Source organism: Triturus cristatus, chromosome 9 (genome assembly GCF_964204655.1).
Source record: "Triturus cristatus chromosome 9, aTriCri1.1, whole genome shotgun sequence".
Taxonomy (NCBI): domain Eukaryota; kingdom Metazoa; phylum Chordata; class Amphibia; order Caudata; family Salamandridae; genus Triturus; species Triturus cristatus.
In genome coordinates this window covers 851555412-851567678 of record NC_140592.1, presented here as the reverse complement: position 1 = coordinate 851567678, position 12267 = coordinate 851555412, and the positions used below count along the sequence as shown (strand labels likewise).

General features: G+C 43.3%; 1 protein-coding gene across 6 annotated transcripts in view; it reads left to right on the top strand.

Moving 5' to 3' along the window:
* LBHD2 (LBH domain containing 2) overlaps positions 1-12267 on the top strand; it is a 334397-nt gene that overhangs the window by 161800 nt on the left and 160330 nt on the right. For 3 of the 6 annotated variants that reach the window (XM_085626324.1, XM_085626320.1, XM_085626323.1), the window contains one exon: positions 9613-9757. The exons of the other annotated variants lie outside the window; for them this stretch is intronic. The gene's annotated coding sequence lies outside the window, so the exon portion shown is untranslated. The remainder of the gene's footprint in view (positions 1-9612; positions 9758-12267) is intronic. 6 annotated transcript variants of the gene reach the window in all.

Genomic DNA, 12267 nt, shown 5'->3' with positions numbered 1-12267 from the left:
CTACCTTCACGCTATACAAGTCCATGTACATAGATCCTCCTACTTATTAGCTTGCTTACTTGCATTAGATTGTATTGACGAGCCATTGAAGGGAGTTGAGAATAATGTATTATTTTCAAAATAGTAAGAGCCCTTGAGCAATATAGCGCCAGCGTGCTGAACAGCTTTTATGAAGGGAGCTGGGATCTCAGGATAGCTGGAAAAAGGGCATTGTATGGTCCTTCTTATACAAGGCTATGGCCTTCCCAACAAAATGCAGGTTTTATTACAGGAGATTTTCAGCACACAGTTATTAACAAGCTCCTTTCACTCTATTTTAAGTGTTGAGGTGCCTTTAATGTTGAAGCATGAAATCACATGTCTTCCCACTTACACAGTACTTAGACTCCTAAAATGTAAATGTCTGAGTTCATATAACGCATAACACCAAGGAGCAGCCAGTTTTAGAGTGCTGCCATTGTTTGCAAGAAAGAAAACTCACGTGAGGGAGATGAAGTAATCAACTGATATCACTTTGCAAGGGAACTAATGCTAGGTAGACGAAGTGAGTGACTTATATGATGCTGCAAGGGAGCTGCCGGGAGGGAGGCGGACTGATTGACCAATATTATGATACAAGGGAACTGATGCTAGACGGAGTGAGTGACTAATAACACGCTAGAAAGTAGCGTGAGGGAGATAAAGTGATTGTCTAATATCAAGCTAATAGGGAACTGATGCAAAGGAGATGAAGTGATTGACTAGTATCATGCTGCAGATGAACCAGTGCAAGTTAGGGGAAGTGACTTACCAGTATCATGCTACCAAGGAACCAATACTAAGGAGATGAAGTAATTGACCAACATCATGCTACAAGGAAACCGATCAAGAAGAGAGATTAAGTGAGTATCCAATACCAAGCTGTAAGGGAACAGATGCAAAGGAGATGAAGTGAATGACTATCATCATCCTAAAAGAGAACCGGTGGAAGGAAGATTAATTCATTGACCAATTTCACACTAAGGGAACCAATGTTTTGGAGATGAAGTGATTCACCAACATCATGCTACATGAGAACTGGCAGAAGGGAGATTAAGTGATTGTCCACGACCAAGCTATAAGGAACAAAGGCAAGGAACATGGAGTGAATGACTAATGTCAAGCTAAAAGAAAACTGGTGGAAGTATGAATAATTGATTGCCCAATATCATGCCACAAGGGAACTGATGCTAGGGAGTTGAAGTGAGTGGTCAGCATCACGCTACATGGTAACTAATGCAAGGGTGATGAATTGATTGAGCAATATCACGTTACAAGGGAACTGATACGAGTGTGGTGAAGTTATTGATTAATATCACGCTATGAATAAGGGAACTGTTGTGAGGCAGATTAATTGATTGATTAATATCACGCTACAGGAAAATTGGTGAGTTGCATCTTCCACCAACCAAATTACTCCCTCCGATGGATCAATCCACTTATTGGATATTCATTCTCTTGCACTGAGAGCAATAGCTCAGCTTGTGCTAGTGAAATGCTTTAGCAATCACGACCTTGCTTTGATCACTAGCATGACTTCTCACAACAACTGTAAATGTTATAATTTACCGTAAATGTTGTAGTTTATTGCAAACTATGTACTTTGCTTTAGCCCCTCTCACAGATACAGCATTCTATTTCCTTTCTCGCTCCAGATCTCAGCTGTATAAGCTTATTTGTCCTGACTAATAACTGTCAAATAACACTGCTCAACAGCATACAAGAGCTATTTAAGGATCCCACAAGAAGGACGTCCTTAACACGCTTCTCTCCTCCCTGCCTCCCTCATCCCTAACACCTGAAACCAACAAACACACAAGGTGCAAGGGAGCAGCGAAACAAGCTGACATTGTTCGTCTTAGCAGGAGCCAAGAATACAATGGTGTGGGTTGTCGGACATTCGTTTACTTGGAGGACCCAGGCACCATGGAGCCGTGGGGAAAGCTGGACTCCCCAGTCCAGACAGGACAGATTTCAGATGGATAGTGTCACCTGGAATGCGTTAGGACCAGCTGAGGCCTACATGGGAGAAGCTATTACAAAATAATGGGGTAACCCAATAATCGCCACAAGACCTGGGTACAGTACGATATGAAGAAATATGGTCCGTGACTGACTTTAGAAAACCAAAGAAGAATTTGTCATATATGTGTTGCCATACCGGTCAACCACTAGTAATCAATACAATTTAAATGCAACGTCATACCCTGGGAAGGAAGGGGAAAGGAAAGGAATAACTCATAATATACAATGTATGGGAATGAAAACAAAAACGAGGTCAACACTTTAGTTTTGTAGTTTCATTTTTTATGGAGGGTTGCTCAAGAAAGGGGAAGGGTGTGCTCGTGTTGGGAAAGAGAAGTGAAAGTCACTGGGTTCGGAATTTGCAAACTGTTCATTGTTTCAACAGCAAAGTGGTTAAGCAGACCAGTACAGTGCGGCCTGTCCGCAAAAAATTATTTCCAGCATGTTTTTCATTATTTTGTGGGTTCATGAATGCAACATCAGATGGTAGGGATGAGTCCCAAACCTGGGCTTAATCCATCTTTCTTTTACTCACCACACCACCCCAGTTTGGACCCAGCCATATGAAAATTAGTCTTGACCCTGTTCCTCGTGAAAACAGTCCAGCCTTAACACCCAAGCCAGGTCCTCCCTGGACCAGAAACAAGCATCCTGGGACCTGTTTGTTAAGAAGATTCAGGCACGGGGTGGAGTAGAAAGATCCTTTATTAGTATTACCAACAGGGGAGGAGCGAATGACGACTTGCTAGATCGGCGATCAGCTGTCAACTGTCAAGGAACAGTTGGACAGCTGATGACCTCTGTTGTAAATACTTATTTACATATTAGCCTTGTTAGTACTTACTCTGTTTCTTGTGTGTGAGTCAAGCCTTCCTTTGTGTCCTTTCCCAGTTCAGATCCTAGAACGCTTGTAGCGTTCTTAGTACTAGCATGTTAGCGTTGTGGGGATTCCAGCTGGGGGCAGTTGGTGTCCGGTCAGCGGTTGTGGTGTACGCTTTGTCTGTGCTCTGCAAATAAAGATCCTGCTTTATACAGAAGAGGTTCCTGCATTCCTTCTTGTGTTTACTTCAACCTCACTGGTATGGTGTCCGCGCAGGGACACATGGGTGGCAAACAAGAACGGTGTCCCGAGTGGGACATAAGAGGAACGTAACACATCTTCCCCCTTTGCAATCAACGTTAAAGTCTGAAAACTATTGAAAGGTTAACATGTCTCTGACAAGGTGAGGTTCCCTCACAAACAAAGTCTTTGAGCTTAACCGGTGCTCCCAACAACCTCCCTGCACGTGTTCTGCGGATTTGTGGTGAATTCCCTTCAAGCGGTGTAGGTGGCAACTTGCGCCGCTTTTCCTTAACAGCCTGATTTTCGTTTATTCTTATTGATGGTTCCATGGTGGTTCTTGTGTTGCTTCTTCCCACGTCTTGGGTGTTGTAGGGAACTCATAGTCAGACTCGTAGTCCGAAAAGTCTATGGATGTCTTGTTGTCTTTGGCAGCTGTACATTGATTATCCATGTAGATCTCTGGACCTGGATCCTTCTTGGATTCTGCTTCAGTGTTTGCAGGATACTTGTGTGCCGACAGTGTTGAGAAGTGCCACACTCTTCCGTCGCTCAGACGTGCTGAGTTACCATAAACGTTCCTTACAGTCAAAGGGGGGGTATATCTATTCTGTGTTTTCCCCACGTGACCACTCCTTCTCACCTTGACAAGATCTCCCACTTTGAGTTCTACATTTTTGCATCCGTGTTTTTTGTCATAGTAATCTTTTGTTTTGTGCTGGGCTTGCATTAGTCTCTCTCGGATTGCACTGGCTGACCACTCCACTCTTTTGGCTGCATTTATCCACCCCACATTGTCTTTTGATAGTGGAGTTCTACCGCGCATAAGTTCAAATGGGCTATGCCCCGTGGTGTCACTAGGTGTAATGCGGTAAGCCCACACAGTTTTTAACACTTCTTGTTTCCAGTCGAGATTATTGTTCGCAGCCAATTTGATAGTGCCCTTCAACACTCTATTAAATCTTTCGACTGCACCATTGGCAGCGGGGTGATACACAGATGTGGTTTTATGTTTAATATTGTGTCTTTGTATATAATTTTGAAAAATGTGAGACATGAATTGTGCGCCATTGTCACTAATTATTTGCTTGGGTAGTCCTTCCCTTGAAAATGTCTCATCCATAAATTTCACAAGGTTGTGTGCGTCTGGCTTGCTGGTTATCTTTACTTCTGGCCATTTACTGAAGTGATCTTTAATAACTATCACATACCATTGTTCCTGCGCTTCAGTAATGGGTCCCATCACATCAATCCCTATTCTTTCCCACGGCATGGTGGGTGAGATAATGGGTTGTAATGGTGGTCTGAATGTGACTTGTGATTTGTCTGCGTCCATGCACAATTTGCATTCTCTGATAGCTCTTTCAACGTCTCTGCTCACACCAGGCCACCAGTACATGTTTTTTACCCTGTTTTTCGTCTTAGCAATACCTAGATGCCCTTCATGGCATATTTTAAGAATTTTGGTGCGTAACGACTCAGGTGGTATGAATCTTCCACTTCTGATCAAAAATCCATCCTCCTGGCACAATTCATTCTTGACTTCCCAAAAATGTTTGAGTTTTTCTGGTAGCCTATTCTTTGCTGGCCACCCCCTATTAATTTTTCCATTACTTGAACGATGGTGTCATCTTTCTTCTGTTCAGCGAACCATTCGTCTCTTCCAATCCTGCTGTCTTCATCAAAAATTTTAGCAATGCACATTTCATCATTTTCCTCATCAGTCTGCTCCCTATTCTTCAAAGGCATTCTGCTGAGATAGTCGGCCACAACATTCTTCACCCCTGGTATGTAAATTAACACTGTTTCGGGGCATCAGCCCTCATCAGCCAGGCTAGCTAGAATCCAGTGGCGCAGTGAGCACGGGACCCACGTCTTGGCATACCCTTCCCACTTAGGGCGACAAAAGCAAAAGGAACAATGTGCTTGTTTACGGTCCAGGGAGGACCTGGTCTGGAAGTTCGGGCTGGACTGTTTCCATAGAGAGCAGGGCCAAGACTGATTTGCATATGGCTGGGTTTAAACTGGAATGGAATGGGGAGCAAAAATACAATGGATTTAGGCACAGATCTCTGTATTAGGGTGAATGTTTGACATTGTTCAACATTCTTTTCATCAATTGTTCTTTTTGCATTTGTCACCCTGAATAGGATAGGTATGCCCAGACATGGGTCCTGTGCTCTCCATGCCACTGGAGTCAAGCAAGCCAAGCTGATGAGGGGTGAAACCCTGAAACAGGTCCCAGGTCCCAGAATGCTTGTTTCCAGTCCAGGGTGGGCCTGGTCTGGCAGTTCGGGCTGGACTGCTGCCATGGGGAGCAGGATCAAGACTGATTTGCGTTCGGCTGGGTTTCAACTGGAATGGCATGGGGAGCAAAAACATTATGAATTTAGGCCCAGATCTCTTTACTGGGGTGAATGTTTGAAAATGTTCAGCATTCTGTTAATCAATTGTTCTTTTTGCATTACAGCAGGGTAAGGCAATCAGAAATGGGGGGTATATGAAACACGGCACTCGCAGCACAGGCCTGCCAGACAGCAGACAACACCAAGCAGTTGAAGATAGTGAGTTAAGCCTAAAAAAAGGTTAACCACCCGCACTGAAAGTAAACTCCAGCTCAAAGCCTCCAATGACATTGCTAACTGACAAAATGATTTATGACATGATTTATGTTAGTGTGACAAGCCAGAAATAATCCTGGCTACCTGATTTATGGCTTGATTTATGATGACATGAGCAGCCTTATGGTGCTGATGCTTGAACATTGATGACATTTGCAATGACAATGCTTGATTCATGACAAGAAAGCAGGCTGAATGATTTATGACTCCAAATAAAGTTTATGTGGGGCATATGTTGTGAATCCAATTGAACAATGAAACTGCAGCCAAATACTTCTAAATGCTTACCAAAGGTGTAGTGCTTTATTGCAGTAGTAGTGGCCACGTATGAGGTTTAGGGCAGAGACCCACACCCAAAGGGGGCAAAGAGGGTCCGGCAGACTAAACCGCAAAAAAGGGCTGGAGTGAGGTGGGTCCCGAAAGGGACAGTCAGAGAGGCTGTAAATGGCACCCTTCCCCCAAACAGGAGGAAGTGGAGAAGGCATGGGGTAAAGCAGCACTGAAACGGATGCAAAGGGCATGAATCCCGCCAGCTAATGGCAGACAGAGCAGGATTCAAAATGACCTCTATGGGCACGAAAAGCCAATTTAAGTCAACCCCATGGCTGGAGTCCCTTACTGTTGGGATGAGCGGCGAGTGACGAGAAGACTCACTCACACCTAGCAGCAGATCTGTCGCAGCGAATAAGGGTTGGCGGTAAAGGAGCTAAAAGGAGATGAGTTTAAGGAGGGTTTGAAAGGCCACAACTGGCCACAGCAGGGTGGCAGCACAGGCTACTAACCTTTGGATACTTTACAAAAGGGTAAGATTAGAATTGGGGTGCATGAAACATAGCACTCGCAGCCCAGGCCTGCCAGATGGTGGACCACAAACAGCTGGAGGCGATAGCGAGTTAAGCCTAAAAGAGGTTTGGGGATTACCCCCTGAACAGAAAGCAAACTCCAGTTCTGAGAATCCAATGGCATCGCTAACTGTCAAAGTGATTTATGGCATGATTTATGACTGTATGACAAGCCAGCAGTAATCCTGTCTACCTTCTTTATGGCGTGATTTATGATAACATGACTAGTCTTATAGCGTGATTCATGCTGATGCTTAAACATTGATGACATTTGCAATGACAATGATTGATTGATGAAATGCAAGGAAGCTGATTTATGATTCCAAATGAAGTTTATGTGGGGCACATTTTTATGAATCTAGGGGAACAATAAAGCTGCGGCCAAATACTTCCAAGCGCATCCAATGGTCGTAGTAGTACTTTATTACAATGGAGTGGCTGCATGCGAGGTTTATGTTGTACACAGGCAGGCGGCTGCCCAGGCACCTGCAGTTTCTTAAAGGCCCCAAGTTATTGGCTCCGGATTTTGCAGCCCTGATGAGTCATGGGCCAGATACACCGAGAAATGTGCAGTTGCTTGGGTAACTCGCAATGAGTGGTGTGAGAGGTAAAGACAGGCCTTTAATTGTATTGGGTTGGGTTTCTTTAATTTTATTGGGTTGGGTTTCTTTAATACAAGATAGACAAGCATTGGCATAGCCAATAGGTCTCGCCCTTGGGACCTTATAAGTGTTTAGCCATGCAACAGTTGCATAACTAAATACTTATAAGGTCCCAAAAGCGAGACCTATTGGCTATGCCAAGCGGCCGCGAAAGTGAAAGTGATCGCAATCACGATCAAACATCAAAGCGGTCACGAAAGTAAAAGTCATCGCGGTAAAGCACGGCGCGCGCGCCCGCGCACATGCACTGTACCTCTAGGCTGGCCTGGTAGCACTTTTTGGAGCCCTCTCAATAAGTCTTGCCAGACCAGCGCATGCGCTGGGTCAGGCGAGACCTAAAAAATCGAGTCAGGCTTTTTGAATGACTAACAATTCTGGAAATGATCTCTAATTCATTACATTTTAATCTTACCTCATATATATTTATACAGAATCCCTGACTGGATTTTAACCTTGTCAACAGTGTTTATATACAAATTATTCTGCCTTGCAGAGTTTAGGGGGTCACTAGTGATAGCAGCACTTCTTGTAATTCCGTCTCACCAGTTACAAATGGTTTCTACTCGATCCAGCTTTTGTTATGTATGTATTGTTTACGTAGAACAGCATCTGGCAAGTACATGGAATCTTCGGGACCAGTTCATAAGGAAATTTAAAAGGCAAATAGTATGATTTATAACAGCAAATTCATGTTTGCAATTCACATAACAGAAATTTACATAAATTGATATATGTACTCACTGACTTAAATAGGAGCTCCCAAACAAATTCTGGGACTGTGATTCAGAGACTATTGTTGCTGGGGGGCATGGCTTGGACGTCGTCGGGAATGGATGCTCCCCTGTGAGCTCCGTGACGGTGCGGGAGTCTTCTATGGGTTTTGGCGGTCGGAACCTCTGCGAACGGCTTGGAAAGGAGCCGCAGCAGTGATGGACTTGCCGGCCACAGTTTGCTTTGCCCTGTGAGGTCCCCACGGTAAGCGGACAGTTTGTTTTGCCTTCTTGTGCTGGCGCGAGTCTATTGAGACTCGCGTCCGCCATTTTGTTTTTGCCGCAAGCGGCGTTTTTCCTCACAGAATGAGGCAGCATTTCTCACAAACATGGGAAATCAAGATTTATTGCTTTTTCTTCAAGAATATTAATGCTGGCTTCTTCTAGGTTGCTTATTCTATACCTCCTGAATGGTTTTCGAGGTATGTTCAATATCCTCTGATACCTCTGGCTTTTTTCCTGGAGGTCTTTGTATGGATATATATTGAATTGCGGCACCTCTCCTCAAACTTTTTGCTCGTGCAATCTTGTGACTTTCATGTATGAGGAGAACAAAATCTGCACACCGTTCCAAGGCAACGTCTTCTACTCCTGTGGTGGATTATAACCCTTTCACTGTTCTCCAAGATAATATGGCTGACTCTGAACAGGTCTCATTAAGTTCGCCCCTGGCTAATGTTTGACTGCCTACTTCTAAAGCTTTATCGAAGTTACCTGGCACGTCCACGCAATCACCTGTGAAGAGAGTTAAACAAGACGCTCCTTCACCAACATTGTCCCCTCCTCCAATTTTAATGGAGTAAATCCTGGAAGAAATCCGAGCTCTTAAGCCTTACATGGAAGAGACTAATATCCGTCTTCAGCAACTAGACGATAAATGGTCTCATATGGAAAGTAGGGTTGCTCAGTTGGAGACTAAAGTGGGCTCTTTTCATTGTACTGTGGTGCAAGTTCCCGCTATGCAGTCTCAGATTTCAAGTCTTCAAAAGCAGGTTGAAATCTTTGAAAATTGCAACAGACGCAATAATTTACACATTTATGAGTGACTTAAAGGAACCAACTATCTCTCCTTCTTTCAATCTTTTCTCCCAAAACTTTTGGGTATCCCGGATTCTCCACCTTTGAACATCCAACGAGCTCATCGTTTGGATCATGTCTCACATTCAACAGCCTCATCGAATAAACCAAAAGGAGTAATATTGTATTTTTTGGAGTACACAGATTTGTTGAAAGTCTTACAAGCTTCTAAGGTCAAAGGTAAAATCTCTTGGCAAGGCTCTACTCTTTTCTTTTCACAAGATTATGCCAAAGCAACTGCAGATAGAAGGAAGCAATTTTTGGACATGAGACCAGCACTACGGAATATCAATGCCAGATTCGGCCTCATCCATCCTTGCCTTTTTAAGGTCACATATAAAAATAAGACTACAGCCTACGAAGATTCCCGTCTCCGTCAACGATTTTTGGAGAATTGCAGACAGGAAGACATGGACATTTCAAGAGCCACTGTTTAACTTTGTCATGTCTTTGTATTCTACTGAAATGTTCTGGCTGTTTGTTTGTATATTGTACTTGTTAATTTGTCTATAACTTGTTTTTTTCTTTTTTCATTAGGTTCATCCTTCTCATAATCATTCATGTGAATACCTGTTCGTCTGATGGTATTTTGTCTTCCTCCCGTGCCCATCACAAGAGCTCCTGTTGATGTACCATCCCCTTTTGTGGCTCCACTACCCTCAATCTTTTTGTGTGTTTTTTGGTATGTCATTTTCTGCACCTTATACATGTTTTTTTTTTTTGCATAGTTCTATTTCTTGTGTTTTTTCCTTCTCTTCCTCTTTCTCTTTGTCTTCTCCTACATTGGTTTTCATCACTTGCTTATATATCTTTCTTTTTTCCTTTTTTTTCTCTAATGCTTTTCAACACTAGTTCTGTACACCACTCTATTTCTCATTTCTTTTCTTCTTTTCTCATTTCTTTTCTTTCTCTTACCTTCTATTTCTCATCTTTATTCTATTTGCAATTTTCTCTATTGTCCGTTCATTGTTTCAAAGTTACTTATTATCATACTCTTCTTATTGTTCTTACAAAACACCAGTTACTGTTGTATATTGTAATGTTTATAGATTAATATTACGTGATAAATGACTTTGAGAATCATTTCATGGAATGTTAAAGGTTTAGGCTCCCCTATAAAGCGTCAGAGGGTTTTGTCTCATATCTCTTCTTTAAAGGGGGATATCGTTTTGTTGAAAATAAATACATATTGCAGATAAAGAAATTGCTAAGCTTAAACGTCAATGGGTTGGTCATGTTTTTGCCTCTCCAGGTTCAGGAAAACGTAATGGGGTGGCAATTTTATGTCATACACGTCCCTATATACAAATGCTTGCCCAAGATGTGGATTGTGATGGCTGATGGGTTTCTGTCTCAATACTTGTTGATAAAATTCCAGTAACAATTGTTAATCTTTATGCACCTACTACTCCGGATAAATCTTTTTGGCCAGTAGTATCAGTCAGTCAGTCAAAGAGGCTTTATTTCGATATAAATATATCTTAAAAAGCAGAGCTACAGCATTGTACAATAAAAAAGATAAAAAGGAATCAGTGCATGGAAAAGTATACATACAATTCATACTACTACTGATGCCAATAAATTAACTAAAAACAGGAATAAAAAAACAGATTAAACAACATACAAAAGCCTAGATGACCTAATGCGCCAAGCCCAACCTAAGAACTTGGCTAAACCACAAGCAAAGAGGGGCCTTGGGTCGTTTTTTAATATTCGTAAGGCTTCTATGCAATGTCTGGTACCAAGTTCTCTACAAAGCGGTTTTAACCACCTACTCCGGGGGGCTGCATAAGCGGGACATTCAAACAAAAAGTGGGGGACAGACTCAGACCTCTTATCACAAAAAGGACAAAGGGAAGTTGTTTGAAGTGGGACTTTCCACCTGGAAGTTAATTCTCCTACAGGGAGTAAGCCTATTCTAAATTGAAAATATAGGGCCCTGTCTTTACGATTAGAGATAACATCCAGGTAAGGTTCACAGAAGTAAATTTCTTTGACCAAAAGAAAATCCAAAGTGGACCTGCACAGATTGACATTGCTGCTTCTGATACCCGCCACCCAGCTCCAATAAATCTTTTTTAGCTCAGACTTAGGGGGTGCAGTTCTATTGGACCAGGCCTCGCCAAGACCTAGGCAAACAAGGAGACGCTTAACCTCCCTCAGCCAGAAGATCTTGGACCAGCCTGTTAACCCCAGCACCTCGTTAAGGCCATCCGCATAGCTAGATAGTTCAGGTGTTCTCCATATGCGCGCCCATAAAAGGAGAGGGCGGAGCCTAGCCTGATCACTAATTGGCCGGGTGCCCAGGTCCAAAAGCAGTGGAAGAGTTGGGGTACTATAAGGGAGCCCCATAAGATCTTTATGGAATTTATTTTCTGAGCGGGACAAGTGGTCAACCTTATGGACGCCCCAAAGTTCCGCCCCATAAAGAGCTGCGCTAACCCCCCTTGCCCTATATATATCAAGGACAGGAGCAATGGGTTTCAATGCTGAAGCACGATGTTCCTTAAGCAAGGCACCCACCACCCTCTTGTGGGTCAGCAACATCTTTTGATGGTGGCACTTCCATCTCATGGAGTCGCAGAGGCGGATACCAAGATAGTCAAATTCTGACACTCTTTCGAGGGTAACAGAGTCCAAAGATGGTGGTTTGGCCAACCTTTTCGGGGGGTTACGGACCAAATACTTGGTCTTAGCTGTATTAATAACTAACCCTCTCACATCACAAAAAGACTTGAAGTTGGTTAATAGACTCTGCAAACCCACCGGGGTTTTAGAAATCAGGAGGGTGTCATCCGCAAATAGAAGGGTAGGTATTCTTCTACCGGCCAGGGTTGGTGCAGCTGCAGGATGTTGTAGCAGGTGCTCCACCACTCCGTTGACATACAATGAAAACAGAGTGGGGGCAAGAACACAACCCTGGCGTACCCCTCTATTTACTGGAATACGAGCTGTTTTTTGTTTCTGATTTCCCCACCTGATCTGGGCAAAATTATCCCAATGGAGGTTTATCAACAAGCTCAGCAAATAAGGTGGGATACCCTGTTCGCTGAGCACACTCCAGAATTGGCTACGGGGAACTAGGTCAAAGGCAGTCCGTAGGTCGATAAAAGCAAGATACAGACTGCCTTTGCCCAGTAGAACCACCTTCCAGTATAACATCAAAAGGCGAAAAGATTGCTCTATTGTCCC